Source organism: Cetorhinus maximus, chromosome X (genome assembly GCF_964194155.1).
Source record: "Cetorhinus maximus chromosome X, sCetMax3.hap1.1, whole genome shotgun sequence".
Classification (NCBI taxonomy): domain Eukaryota; kingdom Metazoa; phylum Chordata; class Chondrichthyes; order Lamniformes; family Cetorhinidae; genus Cetorhinus; species Cetorhinus maximus.
The window spans coordinates 1033858-1043532 of NC_135917.1; the positions used below are offsets into that span (position 1 = coordinate 1033858).

Genomic DNA, 9675 nt, shown 5'->3' on the forward strand with positions numbered 1-9675 from the left:
AAAGGTTAAATTCCATTTTCCTTCCTAATTACTTGTATCCGCACGCTAACTTGTGTTTCATGTGTAAGGACATATAGTAGATCCCTCTGTCCCACAGCGTTCTGTAGTCTCTATTCAAATAATATTTGACCTTTTCTTTGACCCTGAAATGTTAACCCTCCACAGGTGCTGCCTGACCTGCTGAGTATGTCCAACATTTTCTGTTCTAATCCTCAATTGCCTTCCCTTCTGTCCCACCATTTATGGATCTGCACCTGCCCTCCATACAGATTGCTCCCAGACCAAAAAGCAGACAGCACCTCACAGCCTGCTTCCCTGGAAGGGCAAAGTTTCTGCAAGGTGCAATAGAGGAAAGGAGGTAAAAAAGGGAAATGTTCTGCTTCTGATTGCTATCTAGTCACATCCACTGGAAAAGTGCATATCCGGGAGTATGTTAAGCCTGCTTTTCTAATCTGGCTACTTTGGAATTTAGGACACAAGTGAAGAAAGCTGAAATCTTGAAGCACTCCTCACTTCCTCCCTGGACCAGTGATTTATATTTGAGCGCTGGATTAATTCTTATGTTCCAGACCTTTGTTGGGAAAATGTTTAAATGGGAGGATCGAGAGGATGCCACTGTAAGGCTGCTGTTGCTCCTCGCAGTCAGTGACCATATGGGCACTTGGTGCCCAGATGTAAGCAAATGTTGGCAGTCACATGATGTGTTATCAAGTTATTTAATGCTGAAATGTACCCAGTCCTCCCTTGGTGTCCAGACACTCCCTTTTCCAGTGGAAGTGACTGGATAGCAATCAGAAGCAGAAACCTTTTTTTAAACATTTCCCTTTTTTTCCTCTGCACCTGCAGAAACTTTGCTCTTCTAGGGAATGCCAACTGTGCTGGTTTCAGTCCCCTCACCCACTAATCATTCAGTTTCCCATATTGTCTCCTGATGGGTAGGATCTCCAAACTGGAATTCAGTTCCATGGGTGCCAGCAGCCTACACTCCAATGACCAGTTTCTGAATGTGTAAATCCTAGATGGTAAGCATAGGTGAGATTTTTGATTGCAGGGGGACATTATATCAGAGTATTATGCTTTTCCACACACCCCCTTTCCAGTAGGGGCTGGTTGGACTCCAATCAGGGATGGGAACCCTACTGTTTGTGTTTTTTCTTTCCATCTCTGTCAGACTGTAAAGTCAATTGTACCAGTTGAGCATACCACATTGTGTAGTGCATTTGTTTACTGAGCAATTGGGTCCACTGACTGCATTTTGCAAGAATCCCCAAGTTCTGCTCACAGAACAAAATCTTCTGTTCTCCTTCTGGATTATTACAGAAAAGGAATCAACGACAATGTGCATTTAAATAAAGAGATAAAAGCAAAAAACTGCGGATGCTGGAAATCCAAAACAAAAACAGAAATACCTGGAAAAACTCAGCAGGTCTGGCAGCATCGGCGGAGAAGAGCACAGTTAACGTTTAGAGTCCTCATGACCCTTCAACGGAACTCAGTTCTGTTGAAGGGTCATGAGGACTCGAAACGTCAACTGTGCTCTTCTCCGCCGATGCTGCCAGACCTGAGTTTTTCCAGGTATTTCTGTTTCTGTTTTTGTTATGCATTTAAATAATACCTTTAAACGTAGAAAAATGTCCCAAGCTGCGCTTTTTATTTTTAAAAAAAAGCATTATCCAGCAAAGATCAACACTGAGCCAAAGGAGGAGATATAGGGATAGCTTCTCAGCATCCTCCTTTACAATAGTGAAGCATGGACAACTTATGCACGCCAAGAAAAATGGCTGAACAGCTTCCACCTCTGCTGCCTGAGACAAATATTGGGCATCTCCTGGCAAGACAGTGCCAATATGGAAGTCCAGCTGCGTGTAGGGATCCCCAGACATTTGTCCTCTTGAGTCAGTGGTAACTCCGTTGACTGAGTCATGTAAGCCGAATGGATGACGGCCACATCCCCAAAGATATGTTCTGTGGTGAGCTGGCGATTGGCAGGAGACCAACCGGTTGCCCACGTCAGTGATACAAGGATGTCTGCAAGCAAGACTTCAAATTGACTGGGATCGGAGTCGATGCATGGTAGTGCCTGGAGACTTGCAGTCAGGAAAGGCTTAGAAAAAAACAGGACAAAAGAAATTACCAGATGGTAGAAGAGTGCCCATCGGAAAGGAAAAAACATCAGTCGACCTCCGGCCAAAGCTATTCATCTCTGCCAGCTGCAGAAGAGACTGCCACTCTCAAATCAGCCTCTATAGCCACAACAGACGATGTTCAATACACAAGTGGCATACACCCTGGGCGCAGTCCATCATTTCCCAAGACGGATGGATGCCAGTAGAATAGGTGGGGCACAGACTGGGAAAATCCCAGATTTGACCCCTGGGTGTGATGATGATTGCTAGTGGACAGGCCTACTATAACTTTCCTAGCCTCTCTGAGCTAACGAGAGAACAATTAAGGATCTCTGCTCCTGATCTGTCATTTACTGAGCCCTGCCTGAAAGTGCAATGCATGTACACACATTCCTACATGGATATCAACTGGGGACAGGATCAGGTCCAGAGAGGAATTTGAAAACGAGGATGAGAATTTTAAAGTCAAGCAAGGTCTTGATTTGGAGTCAATTATAGGTCAGAGAGCATGGGAGAAATAGGACTTGGTGCAAGAAAATATGAGCATCAGAGTTTTTGGATGAGCTCAAGTTTATGGAGGACTTATGTGGGAGACCAGACAAGACTAATGTTGGAATAGTCGCCTGGAGGTAACAAAGGCACAGATGAGGGTTTCAGCAGCAGATGAGCTGAGAGAGGGGCGAAATCGGGCAATGTCGGAGGTGGAGATAGGCAGCGTTAGTGATGCAACAAACATGAGGTCGGAAGGTCATCTCAGGATCAAATGTGACACCAAGGTTGTGAACAGACTGGCCTAATCTCGGACTGTTGCCATGGAGAGGGATGAAGTCAGTGGCTAGGGAACAGAGTTTGGAGCAGAGTGGGGAATGAAAACAATGGCTTCAGGTTTCCCAATATTAGTTGGAGGAAATTTTCTTCTCATCCAGTAATACACGAATGGCACAGTTAAAGCTCCTGTTATACTCTCCATCAAACACTCCCAGGGCAGTTATAACATGGATTAGATAGACAGGAAAGTTCCCTTTTACATTTTCATTGATTTTAAATGTGTGAAATATAGATTTTTGGTATTCCAATGCAGAAGAAATGCACTCTCCAGTTGACCATTCTGATATAATTTCTAGATTCACAAGTGAAAAATGGGCACTGGGTTAGATTCCAGAGCGACCTCTCCCAGAAAATAAGCTCTAACACCATCCCCAGACCCCATCCCCAAACATTTAGTTGCAGTTTGGAGGAGGTTCAGCTGTGGCTCAGTTCATAGCACCCTCGCCTTTGAATCAGAGGGTTGTGGGTTCATGTCCCACTCCCGGAAACCAAGAACTGTGATTGTACTCGAAAGAGTTGCAATCTGTGACTGTTGATAACTCGAAAGAGTTTCCACAAAGAGCCACTGAGTAGTGTAATTTCACTGGAGATTAACAACTGGGTTTGATGGCAGTGTCTTTCTGAGGAATCTCTGGACTGTTTTGAGTGTGTGGTGAGGAAGAATGTTTCAGTGCACAAAAGCTGCATTTAATTTATGTGGGACTCTGTTATTGGAAGCAGCTGCAATTCAGTCTGGCTGCAGTTCTGTGTAAACAGCCCTGGGAGTCATTCCTGGGCCTGCAGCACTCCCAGATGGAAGTTGGTATAATAGCAATCCATTACCAAGACTTTCACAGCCAATTAAATTCGAGTGGCACAGTAACATGCAGATGCTATAGAACTGAGTATTGTTTTTAAATGTAGGGCGAAAGAAAGAAGATGCATTAACAAGGATTTACTATGGGATTGGTGTACACCCTAGAGTTAGAGACTATGTAAATACAACTGTCTTAATGTAGCAAAACTCTTCGCTGAAGCAAAATATTTGCAACCAAGTTGTAGTGGCAAAGTGTTGGAGCACCTGAGCAAAAGAGGGGTCAAATGTGTGTTTTCAGGAGACTTTTGAAAACCTGGTTGATCATTAAATCTACTACGCGATGTGTTGCAACCTTGGATTACCTTGTAATGGTGTTTTTGAAATGGTTTGGAATGTGGTTGAAGATATTTTATGAATAAAGTATATTTTTGTAAAAAAAAAATTACCTTGCCAAGGTCAAAGCTGACCTGTTTCTGCAGGAGTGTGCGATACCGCACCTCAGCTCCGACAGGCAATGGTGGTCTCGTGGGCCATCGATCTGGTCGGGAGGAAACGACTCACGTTCCTCCGGCCTGGGTATTCTGCTGGGAGGCAACTTCACTGTCTCTGAGGTTAAGGAGGTGGAGGGCAGGCGCCTCCTCATAGCATACGTAATGTATGAGAACGCTCCACTCTGGTTAATTAACATGTACACCCCGGCTCAAAAGGGCGAGCGGCTGGCGATCTTTCCGCTCCCCCAGGTCAATTATTCTGGGCGGTGACTTCAAGCGCATCATCGATGCAGCTGGATGACCTGGCAGGGCCAACAGCAGATTGGACGCTATGTCCAGACCCCTGATGGAAACAGTAAAGGATGCCAAGCTGCACGACATCTTCAACCTTGCAGGTGGAGCACAGCGTAGATATACCTGGTCATGGCCAGACGGGTCCATCCGTTCCAGGATAGACTTCCTGTTTGTGTCCCGTGCATTCACAGTCAGACCCACCAACGTCAAGCTGGTGTTCTTCTCTGACCACTGCCTCCTACTGGCTGACTGTCACCTACAGGAAGACCAGAGGGTTGGCAGGGGGACATGGAAGCTGATTATGCACCTACTGACCCCAGAGAACATTGAGGAACTCGAGGGATTACAAGGGTTGAAGAACCGCGAAACCCCTCTTTGAGTGCCTGACATACTGGTGGGAAGCGATCAAGGAAAACATGAAGAGGTTTCTCATCCTCAAAGGAATCCAGAAAGCTAGAAAGGAACAGAGGGAAATGTCCCGACTCCAGAAAAACATGCAGAACCTGCTCCGGTTGCAGTCGATGGGGGTCGATGTCAAGGAGGAACTCCAAGAGGTGAAGAGCCAGCAAGCCTCGCTCTTTGCTTCAGAGGCCTCCAAGATTATCTTCCATTCCAGAGTCCACTCTGTGGAGCAGGATGAGACGTGCTCATGTTTTTTCTTCCAAAAGGTACACCCAGAGCTCTGATCAGCAGCCTGAAGGAAGAAGATGGTTCAGTAAAGTCATCACAGTCCAACATTTTGAGGATCAGCAAATCTTTTTATGCCGGATTGTATGACGTGAAGCCCACAGACAGCACGGCCTCCCAGTCCTTCCTGTCCTCTATCACGGAGGTCTTAGACGACAGTACACAGGAGAGTCTGGACAAACCGCTAACTCCTGACGAACTGACTAAGGCCCTTGAGTCCTTCGAGAAGAGTAAGACTCCCGAAAGCAATGGCTTACCGGCTGAGTTGTATTCGGCTCTTGTGGGACTGGATTGGCCCAGACCTGCTAGAAGTGCACGAGAGTATGCTTCTGGCCAGCAGCATGTCAGAATCCATGAGGAAAGGCATCATTACCCTCATCTACAAGCGGAAGGGGAAAAGGAAGGAAATTAGAAATTGGTGACCCATTTCACTGTTGAATGTGGAGTATAAGATTCTGTCCAAGGTCATCGCCAGTCGGGTCAAGTCTGCGCTGGTGTTGGTGATCCACCCTGACCAGACCTGCGCTGTGCCCAGCAGGAAGATCTCTGACAGCCTTGCACTACTCAGGGATACGATTGCCTATGTGCAGGACAGGGGCGTGGACACCTGCCTCATCAGCCTGGATCAGGAGAAGACCTTTGACAGAATATCGCACAGCTACATGGTGGATGTGCTCTCCAAAATGGGGCTTGGGGAGGGAATTCGCAACTGGATCCAACTGCTCTGCATTAACATCAGTAGCGCAGTCTCAATCAATGTACAGGAATCAGAAAGCTTTCCAATTAAATCTGGAGTCAGGCAGGGCTGCTCTCTCTCCCCTGTCTTGTTTGTGTGTTGCATAGAACACTTTGAGTCCATCAGGAAGGATCTAGGTATAAGAGGAGTGATGATCCCAGGCAGTGGAGGCACTCGGGTCAAAGCCTCCCCGTACATGGACGATGTCGCCGTCTTCTGCTCGGATCCGTTGTCGGTGCGCAGACTGATCAACATCTGTGACCAGTTCAAACAGGCCTCGGGAGCCAAGGTAAATCATGGCAAGAGCGAGGCCATGTTCTTTGGTAACTGGGCTGACCAATCCTTTGTCCCCTTCACCGTTGGGCCAGATGGCCTGAAGGTGCTGGGGATATGGTTCGGAGGGACCGGGGCATGCGTTAGAAACTGGAAGAAGCGAGTGTCTATGGTGCAAAGAAAACCTAGGCATGTGGGAGCGATGCTCCCTCTCTATTGCAGGTAAGAACCTGGTCATCAGGTGTGAGGCACTCTCGCTGTTGCTGTACGTGGCACATATCTGGTCCATTCCTCACTCCTCCTGCGCGATGGCGATCACCCGAGCCACCAATTTGCTTTATCTGGAGGTCGAAAATGGGTCGTGTCCACAGGGACGCGATGTACAAGCCTCTAGATAAAGGGGGAAAAAATGTGCCCAACATCGCCCTCATCCTGATGGCCACCTTTTGTGTGCGGCCGCATCAAGGGTGCGTAGACCCTCGGTACGCAAGCACCAAATATCACTACATGCTGAGGTTCTACCTGTCCCCAGTGTTGCGAAGGATGGGTCTGGCCACGCTGCTGTGGAACGCTCCAAGTAGTTGGAGTACCAACTGTCCCTCATGGGAAAATTTACGCCGAGAAACGCCTTTTGACCACAAGTCCATCAGGCAGTGGTCGGCACGTAACGTCCTAGAGGCCCTGTGGGAAAAGGAGATGGTGGATCCTGTGGGATGGTTCCCCGAGCAGACTGTCAAAGTCATTTGGCAGAATGCCTCATCGCCAGAACTTTCTAACAAGCACCAAGATGTAGATTGGCTAGTGGTGAGAAAGGCCCACCCTGTCAGATCCTTCCAACACGTCAGGGGTCTCACCCCCTCTGCACGTTGCCCTCAAGGTGGCTGTGGTGGGGAAGAGGCTATTGTTCACCTCCTTGTGGAATGTGCCTTTGCAAAGAAGGTCTGGAGAGAGATGTAGTGGTTTCTGTCAAGGTTCATCCCGAGCAGTGCTGTGACGCAGGGCTCTGTGCTCTACGGGCTGTTCCCAGGGACACAGACAAACATCAACTGCAGCTGGAGGATCATCAACTCGGTGAAAGACGCTCTTTGGTCTGCCCGAAACTTGTTGGTCTTCCTGTGCAAAGAGCTGTCCCCGACAGCATTGCAGACTGGCACATTCCAAGGTCCAGGACTACGTGCTGAGGGACGCACTAAAGCTTGGGGCAGCCGCCTCAAAGGGGAAAGGTCGCTGTCTAAGACCTTTCTGCCATAGTGCACCGAGGGGCTGGGAATTGTATAGACCCCTCGGGCTGTACAACTCACGATTAGTATTCACGACATACATTCATCGTATTATAATTGTATTGATGCACCTCAGAGTGCAACATGATGTATGTCGATAACTCCAAAACCATTGTCTGATTGTCTGTAATGACCATATTGAAATGACTATAATATTCATTGATTGTATTGAAGCACCTCATGATCCATGTGTAAAAGTTGAAAATGATTGCACCTTTTTTAATGGTGATTTAGAAATGTTTTGTAATGTTCTTTTCAGATATTTTATGAATAAAGTATATTTTCCAACAAAAAAGTAATTGATTTGACAGTGGGAGATTTGGAAGCCGCCTTTCTCTTTTCAATTTTCCTAAATGAGTTGTTATGTTATGTGCAGGTTCTGCTCACAACCTGTTCTCAACCAAGTCTTGGGGCAGGAATATCTTCAGCTTGCTCTTCTGCTGCTTTCCCATCCAGAATGTTAGCCAGTTTCCAGAAGGTTCTAAGTACACAATCCCACAGAAGGAAAGTGGTACTGTTTCCAAGGCAAGTACACTCTGCTCCCTTCTGGTCTATTGTCCCTGTCAATCTTTCTCTTTTCCCCCTCCCCACCAGTTTTCATCATTTTTGTTTTTCCCCCTCTCTCTTTCTCTCTCCTTTCTCTCTTTCCCCCACCCCACACCCCCCCCCCCACCCCCCCAAACAAACCTCTCATAGTGCCAGCTGTGGCTCAGTGGGTAGCATGCTTGTCTGAGTTATAATTCCTGGGTTTGTGTCCCAGTCCAGGACTTGAGCACAAAAATTAAGGTTGACACTCAGTGCAATACTGAGTGCTGCTTTGTTGGAGGTGCAGCCTTTCAGATGAGATGTTAAACCAAGGCCCTGTCTGCCCCCTCGGGTGAACATAAAAGATCCCACGGCACTATTTTGATGAAGAGTAGGGGAGATATCCCTGGTGCCCTGGCCAATATTTATCCTTCAATCAACATCACAAACAGATTATTTGGCCATTATCACCTTGCTATTTGTGGAAGTTTGTGCATAAATTGGTTGCCACATTTCCTACATTACGACAGTGACTATAATTCAAGAAGTACTTCATTGGCTGGAAAGTGCTTTGAGATACCTGGTGAGCGTGATAAGGCACTATATAAATGCAAGTCTTCCTTTTTCCTCTCCTGAAGGTGCTGACTCTGGCTTTTGTGAACACTGGTACCTCACCAAAGTGGCAAACCCTTCCACCATGGAAGGGAAGAGAGGCATTAAACCTGAGCCTGATCCTGTACTGCCCCTGCAGAGATTGGCTAACTCTGCACAGATTAGGAATTGAATCTGGAACCTTCTAGATCTATGGAAGTTCACGGCATGAAAGGAGGCCATTCATCCTATTGGGTCTGTCCCAGCTCTTTGCTCAAGCAATCCAGAACTAATCCAACTGTTCCACTCTCTTTGCATAGACCTGTACTAATCATTTTTGTGCTCTTCCCATAGTCTGATATCATCCTAAGCTTTAAATAGCTATCCAGTTTTCTCTTAAAGATGCAATGGTTTCTGCATCAGCTACTTGTGACAAATGTTATGATCCTTGGCCAGATCCTGGGTCATGGAGGGAGATCCGTTTCAGTGCCAGTAACGTTTTGTTTTAAAGTAGATAAAGTTTGACATTCAAGATACTTACTAAGTGAATAAACCCCCAAGATTCCATGGGTTTTGAACAAACAAAAATAAACTTTACTATACAAACTCAGAAAGAAAACAACTTACTTACACTTACCCTCAATGTTAGAGTATGAGGTACATGTGAATTAACAGGTGAACTGTGGTCGGACACACCACAGATGACAGATGTGACTAAAATAGATTCCATGGATTTCTCAACAACCCACCCAGACGCTTTTCACATTGTGAGCCCGCCAATCTCACTGAAACTTCGTTGTTCTCACGAGGGTTTCCAATCTCCATATTTGAAGACCTCACCCTGGAATTCTCTCCAAAGGTCACTCCTGCTCTGATGGCTTCAACAACGACCCACCTCACAGGGTTTCAATCTTGCCTTCTAAGATTATTTTTCCCTGGACCTCCGAGTACACTCGAGCTTCACCTTCCAAGCACAATTTCAGATCTTCGGCCATGCCAAGCGGAACAGCACTGCTCCAAAGGGGTACCTTTGCCCCAATAGACTTCT

General features: G+C 46.7%; 1 protein-coding gene across 1 annotated transcript in view; it reads right to left on the minus strand.

The window, feature by feature from the left end:
• LOC144672776 (EEF1A lysine methyltransferase 3-like) overlaps positions 1-9675 on the minus strand; it is a 192689-nt gene that overhangs the window by 104857 nt on the left and 78157 nt on the right. The window lies entirely within an intron of this gene.